Raw genomic sequence first — 26,438 nt, 5'->3', positions numbered from 1 at the left:
GAGTTTTGAATTTGTCTTTGTTGTATGGGTTTTTATATTTCTTGGTTTCTGTTTCTTCTCTCATCTTCTGGCCTGAGTGGCCTGTGTTTCTGGTGACTGGTGACTGGTGGATTCTCTGGTTCAGTAGGCAATGTCTGATGGAGTTTTAGTGGCCTGATAGAGTTTAGAGGACCCTGAGCCTCTTCATGTCAGTGTGATCACTGGGATTCTCAGTTCCAGACATGCATCTGGGGTTCTGAGGTTCTGGTAATTGGTATTGCCTCTGGTACAGAAGTGAGCTTCTATAGAGTTGATGATAGCCAGTATATGGTGATGAGGAGAAGGGATTTGTTGGAGGAAGGCTGGGCTTGCTCTGAAGAAGTGTTGGTTATCTGACAGCTGGGGCGTATCTGTGGTTCTAGATAACTGCATGAACTCTGAATTAGCAGTGGTTTCTGATGGAGTTATAGGCTCTATTAAGGTGAGTGAGTGTAGAGGGAACTGATGGAGAAAGCTGGGTGGACTTTGAGAGTGTTTGTGGTCAATTGGTGGGGTCTTACTTAAGGTACCAGCATGGCCTCTTGTAGGGCCAGAGGCTTCTATAAATCTTATTTTAAAAAGATTTATTAGTAGGAACTAAGGATGTAGTTAAGCAGTTGACAACACTTATCGTTCCTGCAAGGAACCTGAATTTGGTTTCTGGAACTCATATTTGGTAGATCACAATTGCCTGCAATCAATGCCTCTGGTCTCTCTGAGACATCTGCACTCCAAGTCACATACCCACAAGCAGACACATATATACATACACACATACACATGCTCGCAGGCTTGCATGCCCACACACATAGTCAAAAATAATGAAATAAAATAAATGTTAAAAGTGTAAATGCCAAAATAAATTATTAAAATATAGAAAACACAAGTACGTATAATCTCGTTATGTCTACTTCAGAAATTAGAATATAGGCTCTTATAAATCTATGAACAATACAAATAATTGGATAAAGATGATATGGTAGAACTGTTGAATAAAATGTGCTAATTTTGAAGAATAAAGTCATTATTTGCAGCAAATGGATAAAAGAGAGGACTAGCCTATTAAGCAAAATAAGCCAGACTTACAAAGGGAAGCATAGCTTGTCCCCAGTATGTGAAAACAATAAAAGAAAAATGCTAACGTATTTACCTTAGATTAGTGATGATAAAGCCTGGGAATATGTTAATGTGGAAAAAGGACAGAAGAGAGGGAAAATAATATAATTGGTACACACAATATCCTTCTATTGTGAATATGAAGGGTTCTGCCAATATTGACAATTACTGTCTATTATTTCAAAGTACTAGAACTTCAGTATTTAAATTAGCACTATTATCTTGGCATAATTATTGACGAATACTTTTACCATTTGGTAAATTCAGTTGTGTAACTGAGCAGGCTAACTTAATTGGATTTCCTGGGAGTCTGGCTGATATCTAGAGACAGAAACTCAGTACCATGTGTGAGAAATCCCACTCAGTATCCTTATATGTAGGAAGAAATGACTCATACTTACGTAAACATGTTAGGATCACCACTGAGCTCACTCTTGTGCTGTTCTCAATCACTCGTACATAGATTAATGTTTCCTTGTCTTTCAAAGCATTTTGATCTTCTTCGTGAAATCATAAGCACTCCACTGCAAAATCACAATTGAGTGCTGTCAGAATGTTTTTGATATTGACTCCATGTAGCTCCTCAGATCCCTTCATGTCACTAATACCTTCCCTTAGATTGCAGCTTCCTGACCAATCTCTATCCCTTTTATGTTTGTTCTTCCTTCTGAATAGGGCAGTTTGCCTGGATGAGGGCTAAGAGCCCCCTGTGTTTTAAACTTGTTCATGAACTGAGAGGAACTTGGGAGCAAAAGACAAAGGACATTGGAAAAAAAAAACCTCCTTAGCTCCAAACTTTACAGGAAACTATTTCTAAGCAGAGTGCACACCCAGGGCTGGTTATTTATACAGAACCTTGCAGGAAATTGGCAAAATCTAATACTGGTCTCTCCCACACTATCTCCCTCTTCCCTTGTTCTTCTTCCTCCCTCCCCCCTCTTCTCTTCTCCCTTTCATCATACAAAACAACCATTGCACTTTTCTCTTGACTTAAGGTCCATGTTGCAGAATTGAATTGTAGACTACAAATCAACCTATAGCCCATGGAAGAGAAACAGAAATTATTTCCTCACTCTCTATTCTTTATATCATCTGTGTGACCCTTAATTGTGTTCACAGGGTGCTATTCAGAATGTGTCATGAAAGCTTAGGAATGAGGGAGATTCAAGGTAAATTAGACAAAAAAGATAACCTTGCAAAGCCTTTGTTTGTGAAGTAATACTGTGTTGGGTTATAAGTTTTACAAGGCAGAAGCACATGAGAATAATAGGGCTTTGTGCATCAATTTTGCTTCAGATTTACCACCTGGGAGTCACCAGTGAAAATGAAAGCAATAATATCTGAACTTATTTTAACCTTTTTAATCATCAGTCAATTTAAGTTGTGATATGTGAAAAACAGAAAATACTGCATTCTGCCCCTTTTTAGAATAGCTCTCAGTATGACTATAACTAAACTTGTAAACCACACTTATTGACCTTTAGGGTCAATGTGCTCATTTATGGGTGTCCATCAAACTATTTTATATTGAGCCGTGAGGATTAATCTTCTGCACTATGGCTCACATGGCACAGCATTTGTGTGTGTGTGTGTGTGTGTGTGTGTGTGTGTGTGTGTGTGTGTGTGTATGTGTGTGTGTGTGTATGTGTTAACAACTTCCTTATGTGAACAGGAAAGAAAAGTGTGCCATTGATCACTGAGATATGTGGTATATCTAAGTAAGTATGTCTACTGCTCCTTGCTCATATAACCTTTATGGATATCTGATTGGCATGTGGAAGATGCTGATTGAAAGGAGATACAATGCTGGCTTTCTTCCCTGTACTTGTTTCCTTATCATCTGAAGGAAGAGTGAAGCTACATCATTTCTCAGTTCTCTGCACTTAGAATCGCAATTCAAAACTGACATAATTAACAATCAACATTTTTTGTATCATTTGTTAACATAAGACTTGGAAAATCAAAACTGATATTCAGATTAGAAAGGAAGAGAGGTCAATTCTTGATTCTTAGATTTCTTGGCTTTTATATAATAATGGAAATGTTTAAGTGCTGTATATACAATATATATTATCTATTTCATGCAGCACATCCCTTCTTCTATGTAGAAATACTTGTGGTTACCTGCTCTTTGCTTCACTCTCTAAGTATGTCCCTGAGCTGTTTACTAAATCCTAGTGTGCTATTGAAAGAATTAAGGAATTAAGCAGACTCTTGTTTAATTGGAGGCAGGCTTTAAAAAGGAATTGCCCTAGAGGGACTCCCATCAATTTCGGTTTAGACTAAGACGTAAAAGTTTATAAAATTGTTTTTGAGGACAGATATCCTAAAATGTCACTGATGTTTGAAGGTTCCAAAATGAAACTCAGATATTTAAAGTTTATTATCTTTGTGTGCAAGACCTGTGTTTTCTTTGAAATCATAACCATTGAAACTGTGTAATCAAAGTTTCCATCCCTCACAAAAGGGTCATCTCTGTGGCCCTTTCTAATCGGTGCCTCTCTCACCTACCTACTTATTTCTGCTTTCTGAACTAAGCTTCATAAGGAGAATTTACTATAAACAAAACCATCCACCATGTGTAACAGAGCATAGTTATATAAGAGACATTCTGTGTTGTATATTAAGATTTTCTTTCTCCATATGGCTAAAATTCCATATATATATATGATATATATATATATATATATATATATATGATATATATATATATATATATCATATATATATCATCTATTCACTTTACTATCCATATAATGATTAATGTTTGCAAGCAACAGCTATACAGGTCTTTATGTGGTCATGGCCAGCTTTTCCTCTAGGATAAACATGTAAAATAAAAGAGCTGAATCAGATGATACATGCATAGTTAATGCTTTAAGAAACTGCTGAATACTTCTCAAACTAGTTGGATTATTTTAAATTGCCACTTGAATTATCACTGCACATGAAGGATCTATAAACTATGTTCTACTGGCTGAATCTGGCTTGCCATCTGCTTCAGTACTTTTTGTGAGTTAGGAATTGCATTCATACTTTTTATTAATTAAGAAAAGGTAAAAAATGAACTTTATGAAATTTTCCACTTAGTAATCACTAATAAATTTTATTTCAATATAACCACAGCCACTCAGATATGCATTATTTGTGATCATGGCTGAATAATTGCATCTACAATTACATGGGCTCTAAATATCATCCCAGTAGATACCTAGTTGTTATATTGTGATTTAAATCACTTTTTTCTAATGGTTATTATTGATCATAAAAATGCCTCCTTACTCAAGGGTATATTTAACCTTGTGACCATTTTGTAGTTGATACTTTTGTATTGTCTCTTTTTGAACTGTTATGATTTTTTACACATTTCAAGTAGGCAAGATATACATTTATCCCAACCAAAGCTTGTAGTTCTGGGATTCAATCACAGGTTTTCATGTATGTTTGGCAAGTATTTGTTCGCTGACCTATGACTCCTGTGTTCAGTTTGATGTGTGATGGTTTGAATGAGAATTGCCCAACATAGTTTCAAACATCTGAAAACTTGGTCCCCTGATGATGGTTTGTGAGACTTAGGAACTATTATTATAATGTCCATTTTGCCTTGATGATGATTTTAACTATGAATGAAAATATCACAAAATCAGGAAGTATGTGTTGTGCATACATATGTGAAAGAGAGAGCTTCACACCTTTTGTGTTTAAAGATGTCTCTATTATACTATGTTTTTGCAATTTCACATAAATCTCAAAATCATCATGACAATTTCCAAGGATTTTAATTGAATTAAGTCCTTCTGTAGATTAAATTGGAAAGACTTAATATCACCAAAGATACTTATAATGACTGAGTGTGATACAACTGTCCATTTTTGCTGTGTAAGATTGGACAATATTCCATCAAATTTGTAAGTTAGTTGTCTGGAGAGATGGCTCTCAGCAACTAAAAACCACCTACAACTTCAATTGAGTGGGATTGAATTACCTTGTATAGCCTCTGTGGAACTCTAGACATATGATACACTGAAATACATGTAAACATCTATACACATAAAATAAAAATAGTTAAATCCAAAAGAGTATAAAATATTTACAATTAAAACACATAAAATAAAAATAAAGAAATCCAAGAGTATAAAAATGTTTACACTTATCGTTTTCCATTTTATTTAATTTTTTTATTAATGTATACTAGTTATACTAAACAATTATTTTCCATGAGATATTGCCCTTTCTCTCTTCCTTTTAAACATATATTTAATATACTTTGGTTGTATTTTATTTTGTTACAAAAAGCAGTGGACTTCACCATTAAATTTATTTTTGTTAATTAGATACTACCTCAGAGTGAAAGGCTGGAAAACAATTTTCCAAGCAAATGGTCTGAAGAAACAAGCTGGAGTAGACATTCTAATATCGAGTAAAATCGACTTCCAACCCAAAGTTATCAAAACAGACAAGGAGGGACACTTTATACTCATCAAAGGTAAAATACTCCAAGAGGAACTCTCAATTCTGAATATCTATGCTCCAAATGCAAGGGCAGCCACATTCATTAAAGAAACTTTAGTAAAGCTCAAAACACATATTGCACCTCACACAATAATAGTGGGAGACTTCAACACACCACTTTCACCAATGGACAGATCATGGAAACAAAAACTAAACAGGGACACAGTGAAACTAACAGAAGTTATGAAACAAATGGACTTAAATACAGAACATTTTATCCTAAAACAAAAGGATATACCTTCTTCTCAGCACCTCATGGTACCTTCTCCAAAATTGACCATATAATTGGTCACAAAACAGGCCTCAACAGATACAAAATTATTGAAATTGTCCAGTGCATCCTATCAGATCACCATGGACTAAGGCTGATCTTCAATAACAACATAAATAATGGAAAGCCAACATTCATGTGGAAAATGAACAACACTCTTCTCAATGATACCTTGGTCAAGGAAGCAATAAAGAAAGAAATTAAAGACTGTTTAGAGTTTAATGAAAATGAAGCCACAACATACCCAAACTTATGGGACACAATGAAAGCATTTCTAAGAGGGAAACTCATAGCTCTGAGTACCTACAAAAAGAAACTAGAGAGAGCACACACTATTAGCTTGACAACACACCTAAAAGCTCTAGAAAAAAGGAAGCAAAGTCACCCAAGAGGAGTAGAGGGCAGGAAATAATCAAACTCAGGGGCAAAATCAACCAAGTGGAAACAAGAAGAACTATTCAAAGAATCAATCAAACAAGAAGCTAGTTCTTTAAGAAAATCAACAAGATAGATAAACCCTTAGCCAGACTCACTAGAGGGCACAGGGACAGCATCCTAATTAACAAAATCAGAAATGAAAAGGGAGACATAACAACAGATCCTGAAGAAATCCAAATCACCATCAGATCCTTCTACAAAAGGCCACACTCAACAAAACTGGAAAACCTGGATGAAATGGACAAATTTCTAGAAAGATACCAGGTACCAAGATTAAATCAGGATCAAGTTAATGATCTAAACGTTCCCATATCCCCTAAAGAAATAGAAGCAGTCATTAATAGTCTCCCAACCAAAAAAAAAAAGCCCAGGACCAGATGGGTTTAGTGCAGAGTTCTATCAGACCTTAAAAGAAGATCTAATTCCAGTTCTGCACAAACTATTCCAGAAAATAAATTAGAAGTTACTCTACCGAACTCATTCTATGAAGCCACAATTACTCTGATACCTAAAGCCCAGAAAGATCCAACAAAGATAGAGAACTTCAGACCAATTTCCCTAAAGAATATCTATGCAAAAATACTCAATAAAATTCTCGCTAACCGAATCCAAGAACACATTAAAACAATCATCCATCCTGACCAAGTAACTTTTATTCCAGGGATGCAGGGATGGTTTAATATATGGAAATCCATCAACGTAATCCATTCTATAAACAAACTCAAAGACAAAAACCACATGATCATCTCATTAGATGCGGAGAAAGCATTTGACAAGATCCAACACCCATTCATGATAAAAGTCTTGGAAAGATCAGGAATTCAAGGCCCATACATAAACGTGATAAAAGCAATCTACAGCAAACCAGTAGTCAACATCAGAGTAAATGGTGAGAAGCTGGAAGCAATCCCACTAAAATCAGGGACTAGACAAGGCTGCCCACTTTCTCCCTACCTATTCAACATTGTACTTGAAGTCCTAGCCAGAGCAATTCGACAACAAATGGAGATCAAGGGGATACAAATTGGAAAGGAAGAATTCAAAATATCACTTTTTGCAGATGATATGATAGTACATATAAGTGACCCTAAAAATTCCACTAGAGAACTCCTAAACCTGATAAACAGCTTCGGTGAAGTAGCTGGATATAAAATTAACTCAAGTCAGTGGCCTTTCTCTACACAAAGAATAAACAGGCTGAAAAAGAAATTAGGGAAACAACACCCTTCTCAATAGTCATAAATAATATAAAATACCATGGCGTCACTCTAACTAAGGAAATGAACGATCTGTATGATAACAACTTCAAGTCTCTGAAGAAAGAAATTAAAGAAGACCTCAGAAGATGGAAAGATCTCTCATGCTCACGATTTGGCATAATCAACATTGTAAAAATGGCTATCTTGCCAAAAGCAATCTACAGATTCAATGAAATCCCCATCAAAATTCCAACTCAATTCTTCAACGAATTAGAAAGAGCAATCTGCAAATTTATCTGGAATAACAAAAAACCTAGGATAGCAAAAACTCTTCTCAAGGATAAAAGAACCTCTGGTGGAATCACCATGCTTGACTAAAGCTTTACTACAGAGCAATTGTGATAAAAACTGCATGGTACTGGTATAGTGACAGATAAGTAGACCAATGGAATAGAATTGAAGACCCAGAAATGAACCCACACACCTATGGTCACTTGATCTTTGACAAGGGAGTTAAAACCATCCAGTGGAAAAAAGACAGCATTTTCAACAAATGGTGCTGGCACAACTGGCAGTTATCATCTAAGAGAATGCGAATTGATCCATTCCTATCTACTTGTACTAAGGTCAAATCTAAGTGGATCAAGGAGCTCCACATAAAGCCAGAGACACTGAAACTTATATAGGAGAAAAGAGGGAAAAGCCTCCAAGATATTGCCACAGGGGAAAAATTCCTGAATAGAACAGCAATGGCGTGTGCTATAAGATCGAGAATTGACAAATGGGACCTCATGAAACTGCTAAGCTTCTCTAAGGCAAAAGACACTGTCAATAAGACAAAAAGGCCACCAACAGATTGGGAAAGGATCTTTACCTATCCTAAGTCAGATAGGGGACTAATATCTAATATATATAAAGAACTCAAGAAGGTGGACTCAAGAAAAATCAAATAACCCCATTAAAAAATGGGGCTTAGAGCTAAACAAAGAATCCTCACCTGGGAATACCGAATGGCTGAGAAACACCTGAAAAAATGTTCATCACCCTTAATCATCAGGGAAATGCAAATCAAAACAACCCTGAGATTCCATCTCACACCAGTCAGAATGGCTAAGATAAAAAATTCAGGTGACAGCAGATGTTGGTGTGGATGTGGAGAAAGAGGAACACTCCTCCATTGTTGGTGGGATTTCAAGCTTGTACAACCACTCTGGAAATCTGTCTGGTGGTTCCTCAGAAAATTGGACATGGTACTACTCGAGGATCCCACAATACCTCTCCTGGGCATATATCCAGAAGATGTTCCAACTAGTAAGAAAGACACATGCTCCACTATCTTCTTAGCAGCCTTATTTATAATAGCCAGAAGCTGGAAAGAAACCAGATGCCCCTAAACAGAGGAATTGATACAAAAATTGTGGTACATTTACACAATGGAGTACTACTCAGCTATTAAAAAGAATGAATTTATGAAATTCCTAGGCAAATGGTTGGACCTGGAGGGAATTATCCTGAGTGAGGTAACCCAATCACAAAAGAACTCACACAATATGTACTCACTGATCAGTGGATATTAGCCCAGAAACTTAGAATACCCAAGATATAAGTTTCAATTTGCTAAACACATGAAACTCAAGAAGAACGTAGACCAAAGTGTGGACACTTTGCCCCTTCTTAGAATTGGGAAGAAAACACCCATGGAAGGAGTTACAGAGACAAAGTTTGGAGCTGAGACAAAAGGATGGACCATGTAGTGACTGCCATACTCGGGAATCCATCCCATAATCAGCCTCCAAAACGATGACACCATTGCATACACTAGCAAGATTTTGCTGAAAGGACCATGATATAACTGTCTCATGTGAGACTATGCCGGGGTCTAGCAAACACATAAGTGGATTCTCACAGTCAGCTATTGGATGGATCACTGGGCCCCCAATGGAGGAGCCAGAGAAAGTACCCAAGGAGCTAAAGGGATCTGCAACCCTATAGGTGGAACAACATTATGAATTAACCAGTACCCTGGAGATCTTGTCTCTAGCTGCATATGTATCAGAAGATGGCCTAGTTGGCCATCACTGGAAAGAGAGACCCATTGGACATGCAAACTTTATATGCCCCAGTACAGGGGAACGCCAGGGCCAAAAAGTGGGAGTAGGTGGGTATGGGAGTGGTGGGGAGGGCATGGTGGACTTTTGGGATAGCATTGGAAATGTAAATGAGGAAAATACCTAATAAAAATGTATAAAATAAAATAAAATAAAATAAGTATTATTTCAATCCTCTATTTTGCTCTAGTTTTCATTTATTATCACTGAACTTTCTATTGAAGTTTTTTGTTCCACTAATTATTCCACTTGTTTACATCTCAAATGATGTGCCACTTCCTGGTTAACCCTCCACAGGCACCCCATCCTACAACCTACCTCTCCTCCCTCCCCTTTGCCTCTATGAAGGTGCTCTCCCACCCACCCACTTTTTCCTGCCCCACTTCTCCATCATCCCCCTATGGTGGGGCAACAAACCTTCATAGGAGCAAGGGCCTCACTCCCATTGATGTCAGACAAGGCCCTCCCCCGCTGCCTATGTATCTGGATCCATGGTTCCCCTCCTGTACACTCCTTGGTTGATGGTCTAGTCCCTGGGAGCACTGGGTTGTCTGGCCAGTTGATGTGATTCTTCCTGTTAAAGTGCTTTAAAAGTTCTTATTACCAATTACAAAAAGTACTTCCTTTTCTTTGTCTTTTTAGCTTTTCCACCAAAAGATATTTATTTTTAGCTGTGGCAGTCACTTTTCTTGGATGTTACTCATTCCTACCCTTGAATCACAATGTGATACTCCTTTGAATTGTAGACAACATTATGTCTTCAGATATATTTGTTCCTGTCTCTGTCTTTGATCCTCTGTACATACTGTGCATCTTGCTGAAACAATTAAACAATACATATTTGCAATTGCTTTAGGCAGTTTGATTATAAAATGTCTTTGTTTAGTCTGATGTATATGTCTTCTATTCAGGCTCCTTTGAGTTTCAGGCTTAATAGTATCAAATTTGTGGAAAATCAGCCATTACTTATCTAAATTTCTTTTTTTTTTCTACCCTTTATGTTCTCATTTTCTCCCTTTGAGACTCAGCTTCATGTGCGGTGGGTGCTTTTACTTGATTCCCAATTTGTTGATGCTTTCTTAGTTTATTTTTCTCCATGTTTCATTTCATAATCTGAATAAGTATTATTTGATGACTATTAATGGTAAATAATTTTTCTGCAGTGTTCAATTTTTCTGACATCCTAATCAATGGAATTTTTGTCTGAAGCAGTATGCATTAGGTATTATATATATATATATATATATATATGTATATATATATAGATAGATAGATAGATAGATAGATAGATAGATGGATATTTATATGTGCTGTGTATTGTGTCTGCTTCTCATATTCACTCATTGCTCATACCGTTGAGCATTTGAAACATATTTTTAAATGAAACTTTAAAATACTTCTTTACAAATCAAATTTTCTTCATTATTTGTGTGTATGTGTACACATGCATGTATGTGCACATGTGCACACTGAAGAGTTAACGCATGACTTCAGGCATTCCAGACAAGTGTTATATCATAAAGTCAGTCTTCCTAGTACGTTTTAATTGGATGCTATACACTTGTAATTTTTTTTGTTGCTGGTCTTTCTTTTGCTTAGTTCCAGTGGGTATGGGATATTATTTTAAATATTTTGAGGTTTTGTTGTGATATGTAATATAGTTATTTGATTTTTTTCATCCTTTTATTGGTTGCTTTCATGTTCTCTTCGTCAGAAGACAGGCAGATCTTGGTTTAGGGCTACTGGTGTCTTCTATTGAGATACCACCATTTTGAGAACTTTATCCAATAGTCTATGCACTATAGTTCTTTCCACCTGCTATTTGTAAAAGAAATTATGACAAACCCCTGTTGTTTCTTCGATTATTCCTGCCTAAGCATGGGTATGTTCATCACAAGCATGTCCTGATGGTACTCAGAAGAAGGCTTCCTATGAGACATCTATATGTGTGTCATTGTGTCTTTGCTATCATATCTGCAAGTAATTCTATTCTATCTGATGCAATGCTTAATGAATTTTAGCAAAATTTTAAGTGGGTATTCCTTGAGATGTAAGACTCTGAGTTTTCCACCATCAATTGAAAAACTCAAGCCTTTTTTCTTACACTGCCATTGTGACATGAAAAGTACCTTCCACCACTAGACCCAATCAGTGAAAGGGCTGACCTTAAGCTCCTTTCCCTTGTAGACTCTCCTGTTGGGCTCTTCCAATTTCTGAGAAATACTCACTTTATCTTTTTCTCATGTCAGTGATGCCAAGGAGTTTCTACAGTGAATGATTAGTGGAAACAAACCACAGCTGCTTGAAATTTATGCTGCAACAGGTCATATGTCTAAAACCAACTTGTTAGAAACTTTTCTGAGCATATAATATTTTTTATCTTGGATTCTTCTGAAGGAATACATATGCTTTATTACTGGGAAGGCACATGTGTCTGCAACATAAAGATCTGAATAGGACTTCCCATCAAGGGCCATGCAGCGATGCCAGGTACTTTCAGATTAAAGTCACAACCTTCAACTTTACGTCCTCTGATGCCTTTTATTTTATAGTTGGTGATATTTTGCATAAACACCAGAGGCCTTACCACTAGGATAGGGTACTGATACTCCATTATGGTTTCAATATTTATGTTTCATTTGCATTAATGGGCCCTCAACTGGGTGTTAAGTGCTACAGGAAAAAAAAAAAAAGAGTAGGAGCTTTACCTTGGCATGTAACTCAAAGCAAGAAAAATCAGAAGTCCCACGACATGGTGTACATCCTTCGTTTTTATATCTATTCCTTGGAAAATTGCTGACAAAATGCTGTTTCATTTCTACGTTACTTTTATGGTTTTTAACGTTACTTTTATGGTTTTTAGCTGTTTGGTCATTTGAAAGAAAATACTAGTCTGTCTCAGAATTCCTTGAGTCTCTATTTCATTTCCAAAAGGCTATTCACTCACACTGTTGTCAACACAGAACACAAGTGGCCACACTGTGTCATGCCTTAGACTTTTTTATTATTATGTAACAACCCCAAAAGCTTATACTAATTTTTGTTTTACCAATATAGACTGAGTTAGTTCAGACAAAAAAAACAATAAAATATGTATTTTTATGACATAGAAAGCTGAAGGTTTTAAGAGGAGACCAAACAAACAAAAGCTGGAAACAATGGTTTTGTCTCTAAGAGGTAGTACATACAAATATTTAAGAAAGAGATTATTGTCCTATAAAAATCTTTGCAAGACATTTCATCTTTTAATTCATGTGACACTAGCTGTATTTAAGTTGTGTGACCTTATATGTCCTTGGGAGATAATATAGATAACTTAAATAAAATTAAATTCTACATTTCTGTCTACAGGCAGAAGAAATTCTGTGTAACCAGAAACTTGCTTAATTCTTTCATAATTAGATTTATGTTTTAAAACTTGAGTTTAAAATTATTGACTTTAACTGATTGGCTAAGGAACATACATAATTATGAAAGAAATTCAATAATTCTAAGGCAATAAAGTTTTCACTTTCATTAGGCCCTCCTGTTCAAGAATTGTATCATTTTATTTTCCCTAATCTACCCTTCTTATCTTCCTTCTCAATAGGAAATTCATCTGTGTTCTAGCATATATGCTTTCCTCCCTCAAGCCTGTTTAGCTTTCTCAAACACATAGACAAAACTTCAATCCTGTTCAAATCCAAATCTCTGACAGTGTACTATTTTCTTCATACAACTCATCACCAAAGTTTACTTCTCTCTCTTAAACATTTCTTTTAACTCCAGAGTCATATGCCTCCATGTTCAATAGCTGCATTCGGACATCCCATAAGCATCTAGACTCCATTGCTCAAAAGTAAACAATTTATCTTCAGTTCTCATTTTAATAATGGGTAAAATTGTTTTTAACTGAGGCCAAAACTTTGGAATAACATTGGACTTTACTCTCTGTTTCTATTTTTGTTTCTTTAAATTCTGTTGACATATATATGTATATGTATGTATGTATGTATATATATATATATATATATATATATATATATATATATATCACATTCAGTACAATATCAGAACAGCAACGATACCCTTAGCCTGAATCAGCACCATTTTTTACTTGAATGAATACAGTCTTACTATTCACGTGGTCATTTGTCCTATTATTCATACACATTAACATTGTACTTTAAAAATTTTAATCCAACAATTTTCTGCATTCTCTGCTCATAAGGCATTTATGACCTACATTAGCACTCAGAGTAATAGACAGAGTTCTTATAGTCAAGGATACACTATATTTTAAGCCTTTTTTCTGTGTTTCTAAGACTACAGTGCTCAAGTCAACATCTATAATTTTTCCCCTACAATGTTGTACCATTTCCCATCTTTCTTGGAACATTTCCATTGATCTGTTGGCAGAAGCAGCCAGCAAAGACTTGCCTCTCTTCTCTATGCTTATAATCATTGTCCACATCATTCTTGTAGCATCGTCATAATCTCTCTTATAGTAAAATCATCAGTGCTATGGCTCTCATTACCTTCTAAATATCTAGCTGATAATAGCTCATCCTTTTTAACTTTTTAATTTTGATTTTTCTTAAGCTTTTGCCCTGAATGTTGAGAACTGATAGATATGAGTTTATATGCTCTTAGACTTTTCTTCTCAGCTTTTCCAGTTTCCTTATATCTAACCACAACTGACCTGACACTGGTTTTCTACTTACCACTTGCCCCTTGGTTTATTGTAGCTATGTTAGATCTTCCATCTATGTTTTTTTAATTAGATATTTACTTTATTAGATATTTACATTTCAAATGTTATTCCCTTTTCTGGTTTCCCCTCTTAAAACCCCCTATCCCCTTGCTGCTCCCCCTGTTCACCAACCCACCCACTCCCACATCCTGGCCCTGGCATTCCCCTATACTGGGGCATAGAACCTTCACAGGACCAAGGGCGTTTCCTCCCATTGATGACCAACTAGGCCATCCTCTGTTATATATGCAACTAGAGCCACAACTGTTTTCTTTGGTTGGTGGTTTACTCCCAGGGAGCTCTGGAAGTACTGCTTAGTTCATATTGTTGCTCCTCCTATGGGGCTACAAACCCTTTTATCTCCTTGGGTACTTTCTCTAGCTCCTTCATTGAGGACCCTGTGCTCCATTCAATGTATAGCTGTGAGCATCCACTTCTGTATTTGTCAGGCACTGGCAGAGCCTCTTAGGAAACAGCTATATCAGGCTCCTGTCAGCAAGCTCTTGTTGGCATGCACAATAGTGTCTGGGTTTGGTGGTTGTATATGGAATGGATCCCCAGGTTGGGCAGTCTCTGGATGGTCATTCCTTCAGTCTCTGCTCCACACCTTGTCTCTGTAACTCCTCCCATGGGTATTTTGTTCCCCAATTTAAGAAGGAGTGAAGTATCCACACTTTGGTCTTTCTTCTTCTTTAGTCTCATGTGTTTTGCGAATTGTATCTTGAGTATTCCGAGTTTCTGGGCTAATATCCACTTATCAATGAGTGCATGCCATGTGTGTTCTTTTGTGATTGGTTTGCCTCACACAAAATGGGGTACAGAGCTAAACAAAGAATTCTCAACTGAGGAATACTAAATGGCTGAGAAGCACCTAAAAATGTTCAACATCCTTCATCATCAGGGAAATGCAAATCAAAGCAACCCTGAGATTCCACCTCACACCCATCAGAATGGCTAAAGATAAAAAACTCAGGTGACAGCAAATGCTGGCGAGGATGAGGAGAAAGAGAAACACTCCTCCATTGCTGGTGGGATTGCAAGCTGGTACAACCACTCTGGAAATCAGTTTGGTGGTTTCTCAGAAAATTGGACATAGTACTACTGGAGGATCCAACGATACCTCTCTGGGGCATGCACCCAGAAGATGCTCCAACATATAATAAGGATACATGCTCCAATATATTCATAGCAACCTTATTTATAATAGCCACAGGCTGGAAAGAACCCAGATGTCTCTCAACAGAGGAATAGATACAGATAATGATGTATATTTACACAATGGAGTACTATGCAGCTATTAAAACAATGTATTTATGAACTTCTTAGACAAATGGGTGGATCTGGAGGATATAACCCTGAGTTAGGTAATCCATCTATATTTTAAGGCTCACTTTAAGCCAGTTTTCTAGTTAACCTTTAGCATATAACAATGCCTCCTCCTTTAAGATAAAATAGAAAACTACTATTGTAAAAACCTTAATTTAATAATATTAAAGCTTTCTATTTCATTTATCTTCATTTCTCCATCTCTGATATCATTGTGTAATGCCTTGATGGTTGTCTTCTCTCAGTGAACCTCACTTCTATCTTTCTCTGATTTATGGTGCTTCACTCCACAAAGGAGATTGGATGTCTTCTTCTATATCTCCAACTCTCCAAATACTTTAGGCTTCTTTTTTTCCAAGTAAATATGTTTGAGTTTTGTCTGATCATAAACAGCTTTTCTTGTGAACTCATTTGTCTTTGGTCATTGCTCTCATTGTCCTGGATTTCTATATACAAATTTTGCTAGCCAGCAACTATTCTGGCTGTTATTCATTTACTCCTGATTCCTCAATATGTTCTTTTCTTCTTTCTATCCCAGGACCACACAATATCAAACTTTATACATCCAAGATTATAAGGTGACATAAATTTCTTGTCCCTTGAGCCTCATTTCTAGGCATATTTTTCTCAGTCTTCCTTTGTCTACCCATGTCTCTTCTCCCAAATGTACAAGAGTTTGTTGTAGTTCTTGGAAGGTATAACTATCTTATTGTCCTTCAGAATTTCTCAAGCCTGTGACTTTAGTGGCTCTTTAGAACTTGTATATTCTCCAACTCTCACATGTGGAAATTTTTAATCCAAAAATGATATTCAAGTATTAGGTAATATGTTTTCTGCAGCAAGTCGTACTTCTACTATAGCTGCATTCATGTATTAAGTTGTCTGTTTCCCTCACTGTACACTAGACAAAACTTTTATAATGGGATTTTCTCTGTGTTTATTATATTTTTATTTGCCTAATGGAGTATTTTTAGTTTTTATATGTGTGTGTGTATGTGTTTGTGTACATGCCCACATATGTGTCATGTGAATGTATACAGAAAAATACCTAAATACTATTGATTATTTAACTATTTTAGATTTTTTAATTAATTTAAATTAATTCCTCAAGAAAGAACGAATACATCTATTATACATTTTCTGATCATTTTCCCTCAGCCCTATATTTTCCTGGTCCTATCCTTGCCAACCTCTCTTTTCCCTATAAATCTCTTTCCCACAATAATGTTTTGTTTGTTTGTTTGTTTTGCTTTGGGGTACATTGTATTTCAATAGGCCATATAAGTAACTGCAAGTTTAGAACTATCTACAGAGGCTTACTGAGCTCCCCATTTGGTAAACAACTGAAGAGAAAGACTCCTGCTCTGAGAGCCAGTCAGTAGGCAACAGTTGAACAGTTTGTGTATGTGTATGCGTATGCGTATGTGAATGTGTATGTGTGTGTGTGGGGGGGGGGCTTATGATTTCCCCACATCTACACTTTCCTGTTGGCAGGGTCACTCTTATGCAGCCTAGTGTTAATAACCACAGCTATTCTGAGTTTGTGATTGCAGTTGTTGTCATGACCAAAAGACATGTTCTCTCCAGCTCTTCTTCCCATCTTCTGGCTCTTACATTCTTCCTGCTTCCTCTTCTTCAATGTACCTTTAGTCTGAGATGGGACAGTAATTGCAGTACTTATGAAAAATTTCTCAGTCATCATTCTTTGCTAGCATTTGGTGCAGCCAAGTGTTCTCATTCACCACCACCAACTGCAAAGAGAGGCGTTTTTGATTAAGACTGACAGTAGCCTTTGTATAAGGATATAAACAAATATTTTGAAAGAGCATGTTGGCACTTAGTCAGTTTAGCTGATCGATAGTTGTATCCTCCAAATACAGATGCATGCCATTCCTCTCAATTACACAACAAAATGAGGTGACAAGAAATTATTGCTGAAGACACCATACATCTTAATTGGAAAGTATATTGGTCAAGCTAAAATTGATCGGATGCTATATTACTACTACTTACCTTTCAAAGTGCTAGAAGGTATTAGGAGACTACTGGGAGCATGGAGAAAGACATTGATAGTTTTATCCAACTGTGAGAGCTATGAATGCCAATACTGTCCTACCAGGTAAGATAGACCCACTCATACACTAATAAATGACAGTACCATTATAGGGTAACCAATGCCTCTCAGAGTGGATTTGAAGTTTGCTCAAATGGAGAACATTTAGGACTAATGTTTTCAACCTGATCATTATGGATGATGATGATGATGATGATGATGATGATGATGATGATAATGAGGGAGAAGAGGCACGGGACTTAAAATTTCCACATTTTAAAACATGGAATGATAATGTTAGGACTTGTGAGTTAAATGACATAGAAACATGATCATTTCACCTTGGCAAGTTATCACATTGTTTTAAATTTTTGGAGTATTTTAATATACTCCAACAGTATAGCTAGATTGTAGTTTAACCTCCAGGCTAAGTTAGTAAATAAATATTATATGGATATTGGCTATGGCATAATTAGCATTGCAGTACCCATAAGGGTTAGTTTCTAAGCTCACTATTCCATGCATATTAAGAGCTGCTAATTGTAATCAATATTGTTGTTGAAATACTCATCAATTTTTAATGCTGTGTAACAGAGATCTCCAAAACATGGTTGTATAAAACAGTACTTTTTTCCTAACTCATGGTTGTGTGTAATGCCAATATGGGTCCTCTCCTGGTACTACATGAGTAATATTTGAAACTTCATTAAATAAAATTGCAGGCTTGTAGATCCTAGACAACTTATACATGGTTGTCTGTTGCAGTGTGTTGATTTTCTTGCTCATTTTTAGAACGACTCTTTGAAAGTCTTTGAAAGAGTATAAGAGAGACAAATAGGAAGATGAGTAAGTGGTTAAGCCATTTGTTGTTGTTGGTTTTGTTGTTGTTTTGTTTGTTTGAGTTTTTTGTTTGCAGAGGACCTGGTTCAGTTCTCAGCACCCACATGGATGCTCACAACCATCTGAAAGTACAGTTCCAGGGGATCCTCTTCTCACCTCTATATGCAACAGGCATGTACCTGGATACACATACATACTGGTAAAACGTTTATACACAGAAAATGATATTTAAAAAATATTGTTTCAAAGAAGAAGGGAATGTACAGATATTCCTTTAGAAATCCACCATGTCATCTGTCACAATCTGTTAATCAAGTAAATCCCATTCACAGACAGAAAACAGATTCACCCCTGATGGAAGGAATGGAAAGCCACATTACATGAACACAAGCAAAACTGAGATAACATGAATCTTTGGTTCTTGTCATTAACAGAGAAACATCCAAGATGTATTACAATCATGTTCCCAAGTTTACCCTTTACCATTATGTATTATTAGGACTACATTTGTATATGCAGTTTATAATTTCCTGATATATACTGAAGCAGATATATTCAATCTGCACCTCTCATCTCTCCTACCTTGAAACCTACCTCATTCAGAATTTTCTGCATTTCAACTAATAACAAATCTACTTGAGGGCTCTCTAACAGGCCCAAGTATGGAAAAAATGGCACCTTGCTAAACTGTCACATTACATTCCTAAAGCTAGCTCCCAAGGTCTATTTCCCTATTTGGCTAATGACTCATTCCTGAGACTGAACATCAAGGTTGAGCTATCAAAACAATGAGGCACAACAATTAAAATTCATTATTTGACTAGCATGTCCAATCAGAATTTACCAACTTATCCTCACACAGACTTCCCCTTTTCTCCTTAAAAACCCACTCCTACAAAAACACCCCTGTCTTTCTTTGACTGATCTAGAGGCAACCCCTCCATTGTCCCTCCTGGGTAATAAATCTGCTTTGTGATTAAAAAAGTACTGTCTGGTGTGGTCTGTGCTGACTTCAAGAGGCCCCCTTACACAATTTACCTAGTGTTCCTGGCAAAATTCTGGTGCTACCTTCAATTAGAGTGCAGTGAAATTCATCGTCCAAACAAAGACACACTGAGAAGTAGTAATGGTGGGGTTATATAGAAAATAGTTGGTAAAAGATTTCTTAAATATTTTTCTTAACTTTTTATAAGATATTTATTTCTCTTGTATATTTGTCTGCTTTGCTTGCATGTATCTCTGTGCACTACTTGCATGTCCTGTACCAATGGAGGCCAGAAAATCATATAAGACGCCCTCTGACTGGAGATCCAGATGGTTGTAAGCTGCCGTCTGGAGGCTGAGAATTGAGCTCAGGTCCACTGTAGAAGGCCAAGGATCTCTTCTAAGCTCAAACCATCACTCCAAGTCAAATGTTATCAGCTTCAAAAATATGTCTTGTTAGTAGGCAAAGTTATCTGTCTATCCAGTGCAATCCCTACCCAAGTGGAAATTCCTTTATTAGCAGAAGTAAAAACCAAATAGACACAAAAAAAATATAAATTACAAGGATGGCAGTGGTGGCATATGCTTTTAATCCCAGCACTTGGGAGGTGGGGGCAGGTATATTTCTGAGTTCAAGGCTAGCCTGGTATGCAGAGTGAGTTTTAGGACAGCCAGGGATATACAGAAAAGCCCTGTCTTGAAAAACCATATATATATATAAACAAACACACACACACACACACACACACACACATATACACACACACACACACACACACACACACACACATATATATATATATATATATACACACACACACATACTCATTGAAACTGTTTAGAGACATAAAATCTACAAAATAATTCAAGAAATCCTGAAGAGGAAAAATGAAGCTGGAGGCAATCTTACACAAAGGTATAGCTTTAAATAAGCATGCCATCACCATAAAACAGGACAATGGGAAAGAATAGAGAATCCCCAATCAGCAGACCTGGACAACTGAGAGCAGAGCATGCACTAGAATAGGAAAGCCTCTGGCCACTGCCCTTATAAAATTTGGATGGTCTGATGCAGAAGACAGAACTGGATATCTTTTTCTGACACTGTGTCAAAATTAAATGAAAATGAATCAAAGACATACATGGAAGAACAGAGAATATGAAACTCCTGGGATAAGACTGGAGATATATTTCTGGACATTTTTAGATCTGACACTAAAGCATTGTACAGATTGACAAGAATATATCAAATAAAGTATCTGTCTAGGAAAAAATATAAACAGGATGGAGAGGCAAACTGACCAAATGGAAGACTATATTTGCAAACAACTCATCTGGCAGACAAGAGATTAGTCTTTAGAATACATATGGGTTTCAACAACTCAGCAGTAAACAAATCAATATCATACAAATTTTCATAATTTAATTTTTAAATCTTAAAATGACCAAAATAGACCTTTACCAAAAACATAAAATATAGAGAGATACTCAAACAGAACACTAGAAAATGTTTAAGAGCACTGGTATTAGGGAAATATAAATGAAACCCACACTGTGACTTACCATATGTGGGTGGCTATTAACAAACAGGCAGTCTAAACAAATGCTGGAAAGGTTTCAGAAAACGTATTCTCACACACTGCTGATAGAAGTATAAACTAGTATAGTTTTATGGGGAGAAAGTATGAAGGGTTCTCTGAAACCTGGAAGTGAAACGACTCCATGATCCATCCATTCATTTCACTTCCAATTTCATGGGCAATCCCTATTTCCTTTCAATGAAAGGAGCTTGGAATATAACATTTTTGCATGTATTACACTGCTATTCATAGATGCCTATAGTATGGAGATCAATTTAGATACCTAAGAGTGGTTAAAGAAATATGGTGCATAAATGCAATGGAGTATTATTCAGCCACAAAAAGAAAGAAATTCTATTACTCAGAGCAATATGAATGGAACTAAAGAACAGCAACCTCAGATAAAGAAAAAAATAATGGTTAAGTTTTCCTTATATATGGAAGACAAAACCTTTTAAACAGAAAGTTAAAATAGAGTTGTAGCTAGCAAGGTCCCAGAAACGTTTAGCAGCAGAGGGAAATGAGAGGGAAGATATCAGGTACACAGCTTCAGTTGGACTGGAAGAGTAGCTCCTGGAATTCTACAGCTTCATACAACTGTTGGACAACTGTTTAATGTACACTCCAACACAGCTAACAGAGGGGGCCTCAAAGCTTCCCAGCAGAGACACATTCGACCTGATAAAAATCCTAATTAACTTCATCAGATCATTACACATTTTGTACATGTATTATTAGAATGCCACACTGTAACCTATGAGTGAGTACAGTTGTGATGTGCTAAGCCAAACAATCATACATAAGTTGACACCCATTCTGAATTGAAAACCGTTATGCCAAACTACAAGTTACAAAGCATTCTGAAGTAAAACAATCATCCCTAAACTAAGCCTTACAGAGAGAAAGTTTGAATTGCTGTCTTGTTCTTTATATATGGCAATATATTTTAAAGGAGAAAAATACTGTGTCCACAAGCATCATAACTCTCAGCTCAGAAGATGCTTTGCTAGATGATGTTTCAATTATGACTTCTCTTGTATATTATATGTATGGTTTGTTTTCAAATGTGTCACATCTCTTTCTTTTCATCTCCAATCTGAAAAATTTACAGGGGAAACTTGTAAAAATCATCTTCTCTGAATATGTGTCATTTATCTCAGAACATTTGGGTGTGAAATCATAGCGCTTTGCACATTCCACTGGCACAGCATATGTATGCATCTACATATGTGTGTTTAAATGGAGTTGCATCACACATGGTGATAATGCCTCTCCAAAAACAATCTACTAGCATAATCCTAGTTCTAGGCATGAGAAACGTTTCTTCAGGTTATTGATCAGGAAGTCCAAGAAACTCTCCCACCAATATAAACTACTGCCCTTGCCCTTGGTTGTCAGACAGAATTGAATGTAAGTAGCTATCCTTGAAAATATCTTTTGCTTTTTCAGACCAAAGACTTGGAAGAATGGAGCTGGAATTGACCTGCAAGATGCCTCCTTGAGGACTGCCTTTCATAGTATCTGATGATGCCATGCAAACTGCCAAGGAATAAAATGAAAAGTCCTAAGCCAGCTGTAAAGTCTCCAAATGACCAGCTTGGCAAGATATAATCAGTAGTGCAACAATGGTCCTTTTATCTTGGGAATAGCCAGCAGCTGCCTAATTTGACTAAAAGCCTACCCCATACAAGGGAATTTGTGTCTGGTACTATAAACCTAGTCAACTACCCATGACTTGGTGTATCCTTATGTCCAAAAAAAATTGTAGCACTCATGTCCCATCAAAGAAATAGTTTTTCAACAGATAAAGACAATTACAGAGATCTATACTTGATAAGAGAATGAAGAAAATAAGGGACACTAAGGTGCCCAGCTCCAACTGACTCAAGGAAAACCATAGAAGAGTGGTTGGAAAATTGTTAAGAGCCAGGTGGATAGGAAGCAATGATACTGAATTGATTATGTTCTCAATATATGACAAATTTTGACACCATAAACTCTCAACAACACAGTCTCCTAAACAAGACCCGCATAATGACAGCAATAATTGACATGCCAACAATACAAAGAAAATTTCACAAGGCTCCAGCCTTACAGGAAACAGTAAAAGAAATTAATGGCTGCTTGAGAGGGAGAATCATGCACTCACAAGTGGTCAGCCTTAACACATATACTAAATAGCAATACTAAATAGACATTAATACATTAATTATGTGTGTATGTGTATGTTTGTGTATGTGTGTGTGTATAACCAAAACAAAAGCCCAAAACAATAATAATTAAAAATAAGAGGCCATGAATTTGAGAGAGAGTCTGAGGATACAGAAAGAGTTGAAGAGGGAAGAGCAAGGAGTAGATCGTATAAAAATACAATATAAAACTGATGAAAAATAAAACTTTAAATTTAAAGCATCAAAGATAATTCTGTAAGAATAAAATAGTAAAATCATTACCAAGCAGATTGATTTTCTACTTGGTATCAATATCATATTAAAGTCATTTATTCAGAATATTCCTGAACTACTATACAACAAAACAAGTACAAAAATAGCAGCAACAAAACCAGAAAGAAAAACCTTGAATTAGAAGATGAGCATGCCATTTCATTGTATCATTGTCTCTTATTCTTTTACCTTATAAGAACATTAAGACTACCAGGATCATGAATGTAACAAGATTTTGTGTGTATTCCATATATATATTAACATCTCTATGTAATGAAAACTTAGTGCTACAATTTCTTCCCCAAAAGGATTAAGCCTAAATTTATTTGGGGGTTATTTGTTCAGTTATCTGAAAACACAGTATGTAAGAACATCAAGAAAATGACACCACTATTTCAAATTTATGTGTCATAACATATGACATATAATATCTAAAATAGCAAAGGTGCTGGTTTACTTGATTAGAGTCTTAAACACTCACACCATTTTATCTTAAAAATAACCTGTTCTTCTTGAGACAGCATCTAATATGGAAGAAACAGAGAAGGTAGAGTTTATTCCAGAAAATTGAGAAAAATCTCTCAGAAGCATTAGATTTGTATCCCAACAGAATGTCAACAGTTTGGATAACATATCCAGAGTAAAGATCATGCTCATAAACATCAACATCTATCTTAGTCATGGTTTCTCTTGCTGTGAAGAGACATCATGACCATTACAATTTTTATTAGAAAACATTTGATTTAGGATGGCTTCCAGTTCAGAGGTTTAGTGCATCATATCATCATCATGGAGGAAACCATCATGGCACACAGGCAGACATGACCCTGGAGAAATAGCAGACAGTTCTACATCAGGATTGGCGGGCAGTAGGAAGAGAATGAGACACTGGTCCTGGCTTTAGAATATGAGACATCAATATCTAATTTCATGATAAAACCACTCAGATTTCATGAGCTACTCTGGCCATGGTTCATTGCTGCTAGTGATATGGAAGCACTTTGTGCTTCATAGACCCAATGGGTATCGCTGGTTGTAACACTAAGTGGTCAGCAATTGTACAAATGCTGAATGCTTCTCCTATCACTAGAAATTACAAATACTGATCTGGAAGTGGTGGTGCACATGTGGGATCCTGCCTTCCAGAGAGCTGAGGAGGTACAGTTGTGAATTGAAGTCCAGATTGGCCTACATAGCCAGACCTATTTCTAATCAGGACAAAAGCAAGCACAAATGCTGTGCTGGTCACAGAGCCTATCCCAGTTTCTCAGGACAGTGTTTTCTTTTTCCTCATATCATACTCTACATGTCAATGCATAGCCTTTGCATATCTTAAACAGAAATGCAGCAGTTCAGAGTATTTGGTGAGTCCATCACTTATCTTTGGTTTAAGTAATACTGCTGTCTCAATTTTTCCAGGAATCACCTTACTAGTCCCCCTGAGTTACCTTTCCTCCTTAATAACACTGATCATGGCTGCAAAAATGATACTTTAAGATATTGTTTTTCATTCCTTTGTGAGAAACTCTGCAATGTCTCCATGACTTGCCCCCGGGCTTAATGCTGTATTGCCCTTTATCCCTTAGAACCTAGCTATCTTCCTGTAGCTAAAGGAAACTCATTGATTTTTGCCAAAGTCTCTAAGTAGCTTCTCATCTGTGGGCCTTGCATCTAGCTTATCCATCCTCATGGTAAATCTCCTGCCATTCTTCAGAATGCACCTACAATCTCATTTTCCCACTGGGGTCTACCCTCATGGTCCTAGGCAATGCTTGCACTTGATGATACACAGCCTTCCCTACTGTCCTGCATGTTCTACTCTGTTATTGTGCTTTTCCAAGAGTACACAGTGTCTTTGTACTGAGTATACTATTTACAAAATGAGTTTATTTAGCTTGCCGTGCTATGGTAAGAAATAACTTCAATCAGTTACTCACAAACTATCTTATTTCCATGAATTGGCTAAGGCTCTTCAGTGACTTGTGTTATTCTGGGTACTCCAAGCTGAATTGTTTTTGTCTGGACAGAAGAGAACAGAAGCTTCTACTTGGAAATAACACTTATCATAATCACTACCATTTCATTATCTAAAACAAATTGTATAACTAAGTCAATATAGGAAGTGTGTTTCTCCAGCAAAGGAGGGGGGAGCATCAGCTACTGGTAACTGCTAGAATCTCTTGGGCAGGCCTTCTTGTCGATTTTCATTTTGCTTTGCTTTTTTTCCCTGATAAACATTCAGTAACTAAAACAGAGCCTTGGATATAGTAATTATTAAGTAACTGTCGAATAAATGCATGAATGAAAATACACTATTTTATATGGTTTTGAATTCCCATAATCATTTAAATATGTATACTTAGTGCAATACATAAATATTATAGTCAATGCAAAAGGTGTTTCTCATTTTGGAAAAAGAAAAGAAGGTTATGGTATTGTTTTCAAAGAACAATTTATTGGTTTTAAGTTGACTTCCAGTTCAGATACATGAATATTGAAAGGATAATGAATAATAAAAAACAGGGCTTGACTGCTTGCTAATCATGTAGTTTTATAATTGGCTCCATGGTCTCATATACCTTTCTCTCTAATGGAATCAACATTGGAAGTTGCTAATGTAGGACATATTTCAAGGCTAGGCTAGGCAAATACTGTGTTTTTCTTTATTTTTTGGGTGCGGGAATTTTAGTAGGTTTCTTCTGGGATACTTTCTCTAAAAAGAATGCCAGTTGATGGCATCTTGGCGTTAGTATTCCTAATTAAGAAAAGAGTTAAAGAAGGGAGATGTCTTTTTTAGTTTCCTCCTCCACCATGGGT

The 26,438-nt window shown here is 36.4% G+C and overlaps 1 long non-coding RNA gene across 1 annotated transcript in view; it reads right to left on the bottom strand.

The window, feature by feature from the left end:
* Positions 1 to 387: 387 nt before the first annotated feature.
* Gm33811 overlaps positions 388 to 26,438 on the bottom strand; it is a 141,972-nt gene continuing 115,921 nt past the window's right edge. Inside the window, exon 3 of the long non-coding RNA XR_381573.2 lies at positions 388 to 1,658. This is a non-coding gene — a long non-coding RNA (predicted gene, 33811). The remainder of the gene's footprint in view (positions 1,659 to 26,438) is intronic.

This window comes from Mus musculus, chromosome 12 (assembly GCF_000001635.26).
Source record: "Mus musculus strain C57BL/6J chromosome 12, GRCm38.p6 C57BL/6J".
Taxonomy (NCBI): Eukaryota; Metazoa; Chordata; class Mammalia; order Rodentia; family Muridae; genus Mus; species Mus musculus.
This window is presented reverse-complemented; position numbering and strand designations above follow the sequence as displayed.